This window comes from Sinohyriopsis cumingii, unplaced genomic scaffold, assembly GCF_028554795.1.
Source record: "Sinohyriopsis cumingii isolate HCF-2022 unplaced genomic scaffold, ASM2855479v2 utg000348l, whole genome shotgun sequence".
Lineage (NCBI taxonomy): Eukaryota > Metazoa > Mollusca > Bivalvia > Unionida > Unionidae > Sinohyriopsis > Sinohyriopsis cumingii.
This window is the reverse complement of record NW_028315888.1, coordinates 230,836-242,434: the sequence shown is the minus strand read 5'-3', so window position 1 is coordinate 242,434 and position 11,599 is coordinate 230,836. Positions and strand designations below refer to the sequence as shown.

Here is an 11,599-nt window from a genome sequence, read left to right as displayed (position 1 = left end):
ATGTATGTATGCATGTATGCAGATCAGTGTGTATGTTGTTCATTATGATTAACATTGTGTTAACCTTCATGTGGCTGTGCATTATGAGACAGCAGATCAATACCTAACCAAATTTGGTATGATGTGTGTACATGGGTGGTACATGGGTGGGACAGCACACACATAAGCACACATATGCACATACACATACACACACACGTGTACTTTACATAGATGCTTACACAGACCCATGATTTAACCGTAATTTATAACGCTTGGAAATCTAAAATATAAATTCTGAGCTAATGTTAGCTATTATTTTAAGGTTTGATTAATAATGCATGAAAATTTGCTGAATTTTGTACAGTTGTTTCATTTTGCAACGTATGTCATATTGTATATGTGAATGTAATGTGTAGCATATTGCGCATGTCAATGCAGAGTGTAGGGTATTGCAAGTGTTAAAGCAAATTTGTAACACATTCCACGTGTTTGTGTCATTTGAATAATTTTCGCTGTGTTAGTGCCAAATGTGGTATGTTTGATATGTCAACTCTGCTTGTAGCATATCTTGAACAAAAACTTTAATGTATCATCGTTTATTCTACCTGACGATTCGGTGATTTTATTTGAACTGTGCAGGTTACCTACCTGTTTGGTGTAGGTATGCAACGGAGTTTTACTTTGTTTCCTCCTACACCAGTTTTTCAGAAGTTTCATGAAACAATACGTTGAAAAAATGGAAAGTTAGAGATTTAAATTTGTCACTCACTTCTCCTAATTTCCTTGAAATATTTTACGGATATCAGAAAGGCTGTATGCGTGTTTTGCGTTTTGTGCAATAAAGTATTCATTGTATTTTTCTGTCGCGCTTTTATAGAAATGTATTGAAAAACTTCAGTACATCGTTGTTTTTCCTTCCCAGCTGTTCTAAGAACACTTGATATATGGTTGAGGTAAATGTATAATAACGTTTCATTTTAGTCCTCTGTGCCAACATTGGGGAAATATCCGAACTAAAGAGGACTTTCCAGAATTCAACATGCATTGCCTCGTCTAAATGTCACTTGGTTTTCAGAGAAAATGAACGTGGTTGATAAGGATTTGGTGTATGAGCAACGAAATTTCTTTTTTCCTCTGGCCCAGATTAAAATAAATTGTTAAAATGTATTTGACGAGATAAGAGGTTGGGATGGGCGCACATTAAACATCAGTTATCATTATTGGGTGACCATGATAATTATGAATAAATATTATATTTACGCACGCCTGAGTAGAGTCCAACTGCAAACAATATAGACCCTGATTAGCTGTCGCAAAATGCGCTTTCAGAACAGTTTGTTCTACTGATTACTCCTTACAAATTCAATCGACTCTTATATGCAAGTACACTGGCCAAAGCAGATTTAGTTGTGTGCAGTTTAGATTTGGAATAGACATATAAGAGCATATTTGCGATGCTTTGAAATAGGGTGTCGAAATAAGTTATCAGAGTGAATGAATTATTAATAGACATGTGGGTTTACATGTTTGAATTGAGTTTATCCAAGTCAGAACAATTAGTATTGTCAGCTCTTACAGTTTGTTAAATATCCAGTACAAATGAAATTTGGACATAGGTGTAAAACGTTAACTTTCACATTTAAGTCCTTTTAGATTTTAGTCACTGTTGTTGGACATCTGTGTTCCGTGAACAAAAATAACTTCCGCCTTTCCCTTTAATTTTAGCATAACCAGGTATTCTATGCTTTTTAAATTCCAAACGTTTGCTTCATTTTGGAGTTGATTTGAATTTATTTTTTTCATTCAAGACTTGTTTGTGTTTCATTAGAAATTCATATGCAAACAAATACACACTTAAATTTACATAATTGTTTGCTTCATATTTAAAAGGCTAACTTGTATTTTGCTTAGCTTTATGTGAAAAAGATATGGCAGAATTAATTTGAAACATTGTATGATTTGTGCAATCTTCCGCTACTTAACTTAAGGAAATAATGTTTACACGAAAGTCATACGCATAGATTATGTATTACTTTTGAAATGATTCAATTGTTATCAGATGTAAAACAGCAGAAATGGTAGACTTATTTTACCCAGTGGAAGTATACTAGTCATGTACCTATGTAATCGTGTGATCATCGGTACAGTGGCATGGAGAACTTAACTGTCGTCTTTCCAACATTCACGTTGTACTGAATGCCCTCCATTTTCCAGTATTCGAGAAAAAATTCGTTGTCAAGAATACATCATGTAACTTGTATATACTGTGTATCATACATGTGTTTTGTAACTTGTATGTATCGTGTACTTTATTACTTTTTTTATTGATTTATCTAAACCAATTAAGTTTTATGAATTGAGATCATCACTCTTTGAACAAAAGACCCTGAAGTTTAATATTAAACAAATGTTGTTATTATTGACCAGAATTAAAGATATCCATTTCAAGAAAGATTTAATTGTAGACTAACTCATTTGCATTGTTTCATTAACGTGCAGTTATGTGAATACGAGTCTATACATTTCCCTGTTTGGAATTACTGCTGAATAGATGTTGTCTCCATCTAATGCGACAAGTTTTAGAGTTTAACTCGATTTCTGTGCTTTTCAATCCAGTTCTTTCATTTTCATACATTCATTGTGTCATTTCTTACACGTTTAACAGATTCTCAATTCTGGTCTGAAATTTATGTGAGACACACGATATATGACGTATTCTTTGTGAATTGTATACCTTGTTTTCTCACCTAAACATATGCCAGTAAGCATCTAACTGTATTTGTAAATTCCAGTGTTCATCTTTGTAGAGCATGGATGATGTTATTGGTTCGTCTACATATTGATGTGTATCTGCATACAAAACAAATCCACAGTGAACTTGGTTTCGTCATATTTTCTTCAACCATTTGTGATTTCCGAAGATCTTTGTTATTTATTTTTATAACTTCGTGGCACATAAGATAATTAGAAATTTCAATTTGATATGAAAGTTTGAGAAATTTAGTGACAATGTGGCGTGATTAATAAGAACCATAGTTGTTTTCTTTGACGTCATCCAATCCACATACAACATAGACCATGATATCCAGCACCATTATTTGACGGCAATTTTCGGTGTTGTTACCAGATGAAACTAGTGATGCTATCATGAGCCTAAAATTTTATAGCGGATACACCACTTTTTATACTACTTTCTTTATAATATAACAATATTCATGCTAGTAAGACACATGACGATGTATCACGGCCCAGGTTAAAGCTGAATATGGCTTGTAGACTATTGCTTTATACAGCTGACAAACAAACGTGTAGACTAAAATTCACAAATGCGGACTTCTGCTTAGCTACGGCAATCATATTTTTATTTGTATTCGGCGCTGAGGTATAAGAAAGCAAATTTATATGGCGGTCAGATCGAGGAGTTATCAAAAATATACATAATATCAAAATATATTTCTTCCGTTATTTTCGTTGTGCCAATTCCACAACGGCAATACCTTGCTATTAAGATGTAAAAATGCAACACCACAGACTTGCATTGATTGGAATGTACTAGTGCTCAGGATATAGCATATCATAGAATCATGCAGCACCACAGATTTTGCATTGATTGGAATGTATTAGTGCTCATGATATTGTATATCATAGAATCATGCAACACAACAGACTTGCATTGATTGGAATGTACTAGTGCTCTGGATATAGCATATCACACAATCATGAAACTCTTTATTGGAACATCCGTATTACAGTGAAATTTAAAACAGGATTATTGTTTTAACATTGTCGTCGTTACATGAAATCCAACATCAATACACCGAGATGAAAAATGATATAAGTGATTGTATGTGGCATCCAAAATTTTGTATACATAAGCGAATAGGCGTGGCCATTTATCAAGAAATCGGGCTGGGGGCTCGGATTATAAAGAAATGTAATCCCCCAAATAGTTTAAAATGTTCTTGCGTCCTGCTCTAATCTGATTTGTGAAAAATCTACTGTCATAGTTGAAACAAATTATCTTGAGGTAAAATGAATAAACCAAAATTGCAGTTAAAATCAACATTCTGGACCATAGGCCTGTCCTGCCTACACCTAACCGTACATTATATGGTCTTTCATGTTGACACAATGCTTTACATGTTAAAAGTCGCATTTTGTAGAAATTATTAGATATTTTTATTCCAAGACATTTAGAACATTATATACAATTAACAGATCAAGATGAAGATAGATTTGTGTATATTATGACTGTATGTTTTGATCAACTGTTCTTGTTTTGTTGTTGCCTTAACAAAAAATGAATAGTCATAGAAAAATAAAGTGTCATACATTTATGATATTCAAAATTGTGAGATATTTCCGTTTGGCAACGGACGATAAAATAAATCAACTTTTGTCTCTTAAACAACAAAAAATCCGAAAGGATTATTTTCGAGATCAGTATTTAATTGACCTATCAAATGTTCTTGTTCTAAAGTTATATCAGTTTGTCAAAAGTGATCACCAGGGGCCATTTTATACAGTTTAATTATTATGTGGTGAGTGCTTATGCAGGACCCATTACTCCGACGGCATTACAACAAAATAACCTAAATGTATTTCTTAGGCATAAAACACTATATTAGATCCAAACTAAAGCACTACTACTCTTTCCCGTATTTTGTTGTGACCTGTAAATAGGTCGCTGTATCTCTGCCGAAGTTACACGTAAATCTTGAATATTTTATTAATGGAGTAATAGCTAGGAGTACAGGTAGCTGAGAGTATTCCCAAATGATGCTAACACAATTTTGAGGAACTTTGAAGTGTGTCATAACAACATGAATATTTGTTTATCTGATCTAATTTATGAGGATGCCTTTGTGGTTTAGAGATTTGTTTTCCCCACACAGTAATGTTCCTTTATTGAATTAATGAGGATATTTGTACCAAAGAAAAGTATCAATTCTTAACACAGGCAAATTTTGCTATAATAAAGTATACAGTTTTGCTTGAAAATCTACCAAGAATATCACAGTCTCGTTGTCTTAATATTTTATCAGAATCAATTAGTTCGAAAAAGAACATTAAACAAAATAGGTTTTAACATAATTAATGTATTTAATATAAACTCTTTAGTGCTTATTCTTCACGTTGTTTTCTTTGAATTTTTAGTACTACGCTTCCTAGAGAAGGGAAGATGAAGTATTCCAGTAACAAATAATTATCGGTAAGCATGCACTGTATTGTTTTTTAATTATTCTAAAAATATTAAAACTTCTAATAACAAAATATGTAATAATCACACTTCCATCTAAAAAAACGTTTTATTTTTATTTTTCAGGTTGATTTAAAACTATAATGTGTTTATTTCTGCAAGAAATACGCAAGCAAAACTTACTAATTATAAATATATATGTTTAATTTTAATAACAACCCAGACCAAGTGTACGTTTTACCATTTTACATTTTCAAATACAAACGATGAAACATATAACATATGAAAGATGTCAAAAATAAATACAAACACACTTGTCTATCAATACAGATAATTAATGGTTATATGGTCAAATAAAATAATGTCTGAATGGAGCTACATCCTCTTTTTCCTCTTTTGTGAGAGCTTTATTCGCTTTACAATCTGATTTAAATTAGATATTCATTATCATACTTGAAGATCTGACTGCGACCGCTTAGGGGCAATGTTCTGGTGACCTATGTTATTACCATAATCGTTAAATTTATCAGACAGCAGAAGAAGTCTTTCATCTTCGCGATTGGGAGGCTGAGCAGAATGGATGAAGAGCATCAATAGGCGCTGAACGATTTGATTCCTGTCCAGATTGTTGAAAGCTGCATTTACTTATGCTAATTAAAAGGTCAACTGAACATGACCCTTAAGTGGTCGCTGTTTGATCTTCAAGTAGAGGGTGGAGACCTGATTTTAGTCAGATTGCACACTTTACAACATTTCCATACTCTTATACTAATCGCAACAACCAATGTGGGCAAAAGCATCCCAATCATGTGCATTAAATATTATAAAATACCAGCCTTCGTTGGAAATGTATAGATTCGGGCTGTTATCAAATAAATGTGCCAGAGAAGCAAGGTCAGTGCAGTTTAGTTTAAATTATGAATATGACGATTCAAGAGAGTCCAAAGGACTATATGGAATAAGGGCCATTTTGTGCCCCCGTTTTTATGGGGAAACAAATTCTTGTAAATATCACAACTCTGTGCCGTGTTGTATTATTCGATGTATAAATCACCCTATTCTGCATTAAATATGCACATAAATTTCTTTTTTCATACCAAAACACGACCTTTTAACATGGTCTGGTATGGGAAATTTAAGAGAAAATGTTATCTTTGAGCAACTTGAAACTAAAAATAAGATATAAGTGCAGGCTTGATCAGACAAGGTATTTACATTGATTTATTCATTTTTAAAAATGTTTTAGGTTCTCATATTAACTCATGTGTTCACGTTTGCGCTAATCACTAAAAATTTAAAAATTCTTGAATTTTGCTGTCTATATATCATTGTCGTTGTTTTCCCTATTGCACCGTACCTGCCGAAGTATCGCCACGCATAAGCAATTAGACCCGCATTTCTAGAGTACGCTATATTATTTCCTCCATTATTATATTAGAAAAATTCCGGGAATAATAACAATTCAGATATTTTTAAAATAATGTTTCCATTCTTTCTCTCTATTTTCATTATATCTAAATTGCATTGGGAACAGGATTTTTCGAAGAGACGTTGAAGGGGCATTTGGAACTATATATAAACAAAGACTACGTGGATTAAACATTAAATGAAATTGTATTTTTACGTTGCCAATGTTTGGCAAAAGGATGCTTTAAATAATATGGTAAGTACACTTATATTATTTATTTTATACATTAATAACATGGTTTTTCTTCAGTTCCATCACGATACCGTTTGCTATCTTTAATTCACTATTACAGCGCAATTCCGTAAATGTCATCTAAATCAATCTGTCAATTTTCTGATGGAAATAACGTTTACAACCTGCGTACTGTTTCATTAAATTTTGTTAACTGTGTCTTTATTCATATAGTAACAATAATAATTCTTTAAAATTCTAATATCAAATGTGCAAACAACTACTAGTCTGCAGTCATATAAAGCAGCATGGAAAAAGTGTTATGTGCATAATATACATCGAAGACTTCAAACGTTTCATTTGCTCTAGCGGTTGAGCATTTATTTCGAAAGCTATCGCACCAAGTTCGAATCCCCCACAATCATTTATTTTTTTATATTTTTTTTCCTTCCTCCTTTTTAAGAATTCATATCAACAGCTGTGAATTTATTTTGAAATAAAAAGTAACAACTCCGCAAAACCAACAAAATGTAAAATAATGCACAAAATCAATTTCAATTTTATTTCAAGCAAGGTAACATTTTTATCAATATGTTTTTCATCTAAAAGGGTGGCAAATCATGTCTGCATCAGAAAATAATGGTAGTGAAACCCATGTTGTGAAGCGATTATTCTTCCATATTTAGATAGTATACCTTTCATACAAGTATATTTATATTAAATTTTTTCATACTGAATTTTTATCCCATTTTCCGATACACTCGTACATAACAAGAATAATCCTTTAAAGAATAGCATAAAAATTTAAAAAGATTACTACACTAATGATGTTTTTAACAATTGCTAAAACAATTAACAATTGCTAAAATTTTAACAATGTCCACAGTCCCGATGGAAGCCAAGTAATTATGATTTTGTAACTGAAAATAATATTTGCAATACTTCTACGCCAAAAACCTAATAGTTCAATCTATGTATCTAATTACTGCATATTTATTGTAATAACATAATGTCTTTATTTCATAAAAGAGCACCTCAAAAGCTTCTAAACTTACTAATCAGGTATAATAAAACAAAAAAACTATAATGCCATAAAATTTACAGGTGAAAATCTATTAGTCAAAGTAAAACTTGCTTGAATAAAAGTAATATCACTAATACTACTACTAGTAATAATAAACAATAACAGCAGTAGTAAAATAATAACAAAATGTAGCCCACATGCCTTTTTTGTTCGGGAAATAAACAATGAGGGGGTACTTACTAACCATAAAACATATAGCATAAAATATATTCAGACCAAAGTGATTTAGAAATACAAAATGCTGGCCTCTGTTATATGTCATAAATGATTACACAATAAAACTATTATACAAAAACATGAATTATGAAAATTAATACATAATAAGCTGAGTTGTTGATTTTTATATACTCTACATACAATCTGTTTCAGGCTACATCACTACAAGAAATGTGTAGGTGGGAGTTGCAGGCTTGAGTACCAATATATAATATATATGATTGCCTAAGTGAATAGTTGCAAAAAAATGAAAAGTAACCATAAATGAATTATATAAGACTTTATGTCATATGTGACAGTTTATTAAATGGTCTAAAATAAATTAATTTCTACAAAAATCTGAAATGCCTAAAGCATATCAATGTTCTTGGTGCTACAAAAGGGTAAAACCATCAGCTAGAACAAAAGTACTTACAGGCATTCTAGAAAAGCATACAGAGGAATTATTGCAAAGGTCTGTAACACAAGATGATGTTTGCTCTAGTTGCCGTAGTAAATATTACAGAAATCTCTCAGTGACACGTTCACCCAGTCCACAACATGATCCAGATTTTCAGCTACCAACTACTTCAAGTGCTGCCTTAAAAAGCCCACAAACAATTCAACTTCAAATTCCATCAACACCAAGATCACACAGACGTTGTGTTGTATGTAAAAAACCACATGGGCATCGAAATCATCTTGTTAATGTCCCAATCTGTGCCATTACCCAGTCTTTTGTAGAGTGTAGTATATTTATAAATTCATTTAGTAGATGTTGCAAATTTCATTTGGAAAACTCATACTTTAGTAATGAAGCTTTACAATATATCAGTCCTTGTCCTTGATGGTACACACACACACACACACACACACACACACACACTCACACATATATATATATATATATATACAAAAGAGCTCTGACTATAACTTCCAACGATGTTCATATAGTTTACATAAAAATCAACCATTAGTTAAGCCAATGATGGTTGTGGGAACTGATGGTTATATTTTAACTGTTCTAGGCCCATATTTAGCTGACCATTATAACAATGATGCAAGCATAACTAAACACATTGTAAGAACAAATGCTGAAGATATTACATACTGGTTAGAGGAGGGTGATGTTTTTGTTGTAGACAGGGGTTCCGCGACTCTGTCGATTTCCTACAGGAACATGGATTTAAAGTTGAAATGCCAGTTTTTCTACATAAAGGACAGAAGCAGCATTGAACAGAAGATGCCAACACGTCAAGACTGGTCACAAAATTACGATGGGTAGTAGAGAGCGTTAATGCACGAGTAAAACGGTGAAAGTTTTTGACAAAGTAGTGCCAAATACACTTGTTCCTCATATAGGTGACTTCCTTAGAAGTGTCTGTGCATTAATGAATAAATTTCGACCACCCCTGGCCAACATGGATCCATCAGCTGCTGAGACCGCAAAAAGGATGGTTGAAAAAGCAAAGGAACCGAATAGTGTTCAAATCCTGGTTCAAGAGAACAACTTGCTGAATAAGCGCAAAATCTACTTTAAGATGGATGCATCAGCTGATAAACTGACTGATTTCCCCATGCTCTCAGTTGATTACCTGCGTTACGTCACTATAGGCATTTATCAAGTCAAACAGGCTCCAAGCTATACAAATGAACAACTCACAGATGAGGGGCTTTATGATGTTAAGGTATGCATGGATTTTCTAGGCCTCTTAATTGCAAAAATCCAGTCTCGCCACTCCAGAAAGAAAACACATTCACTGTGGATCCAATACAAGCCTAACGATTACACAGATTCCATCAAAGGATGGTACTGTACTTGCAAGGTTGGTGCTCGGGTTGTAGGGTGTTGTGCACACGTGTCAAGTATCATATGGTTTCTGGGCTGCAAAAGATGGGAAAATGATGAGTTGACAAAGAGAAAATCACTAACTTGTCATCTTAAGGATGCATCAACTGAGGAGTGATTGTTTCTACACCGAGACCACTACCTTCGTCAATAATCATCTGGTTCCGTTTTATATATATATATATATAGTTTAAAGTTTATCCTGAGTTTATCGTGGTATAAATTGTCCTGCTTGATCGTAGATGGGGCACTCAACTTGAAAATCATGTATTTCCTTAACTTGTTTGCACTTACTCTTTTTACTTGGAACTAATCTGGAAGGTGCCGTTATTATTGAAATGACAGGTGAATTGTGTAATGAAACCTGTCATAGAGTTCATTGTATTATGTGGCAGTGCTTGTAATGGATTTTGAGCAGATCCAGTACTAACATTTACTTGATGTGTACTGCTTGGGTTTGTAGTGGTCATTTTAACATTTTCTTGAGTAGTATCGCTTGAGTTTGTTGGGGTCATTTGAACATTTACAGTTGCATGAGATAGCATTGCTGAAGAGTATTGAGCAGACAATGCTACATTTGAACATACATTGGAAAGAATGTTTCTCATTTGTTGTTTATGTAGAGTGCTGGGCCTTGTATATTGTTTCAATGATAGTTCATTGGAGTGGTCAGACAAAGACACAATGTGCCTAGCACGAAGGTCGGCATCTGTCATTGCATTCAAAGTTGTGGCATGAAGAGAGTGAGCAGTTTATCTTGCAGATATATGGGCATTTTTGCATATGTCAGGCATAAAACTGCTAAATTGTCTCTGTCCAACACATCTTGTGGTGTACCATATTTGACAGTTGGGGATTTTCAAAAGCATTTTTATCAATGTGACAAGACAGTGATTAAGCTTTGGATTAATGCGTGTAAGGTAGTATTTTACTGACCTGACTGGGCAGTTGTGACCACCAGGTGCATACATTCTCTTGTCAGAAATTTCCTCCTTAGCATTTAAGTCTTCTTGATTATTTGTTTGCATAGTTTGATGGGTCAGAACGATATATTCAGCCCGTTTCATCAAACCTGATTTCAAGGCTAGTAGGTGTTAATTGGCTATGAAATTCTAATCAACGTGTAACAGTGGATGGAGAGGTATAACTGAATCCTGTATCTGATTGTGATGGGATTATTTTGCATCATGTACTGATTGATTGCATACATGTCTGATGGAGGAATAATTGGTTTGTGTTGAGTTGATCTTGATAAGCCATTCTTTGTGTTCAATTATAATTTTTCATTTAACATGTCATTTGCTTTTCTACACTCAGGGTCTGTAACAATATTGATTGGACGATCACATTCAACCTGAATGTAGCAATTAATAGCAGCCAGGACATGCTTTAAGTGTTTTTATGGTATTCATCAGCTTGGGCTTCAAGGAGCATTCTCTTTCTTGTTGCGGTGACATTGGGGGCTGCTTCGGCATAAAACATGGCCAGCATTTGGGCCGAATGTGCAGGCTCAGCTGACTTAAGTTCAACCTCTGTATTCTTCTCTTTGCACCATTCTGAGATTCATGTCTTTCAGCTTTTTTTGTATCTAATTTGTAGCATTTGAAATATTTAGATCATTTGGAAGAATTCATTCATGCATATCTCTTT

At 33.4% G+C, this 11,599-nt stretch overlaps 1 pseudogene; it reads left to right on the top strand.

Moving 5' to 3' along the window:
• Positions 1-3,976: 3,976 nt before the first annotated feature.
• Positions 3,977-10,067, top strand: LOC149774351 (uncharacterized; annotated as a pseudogene).
• The last annotated feature ends 1,532 nt before the right edge of the window (positions 10,068-11,599 follow it).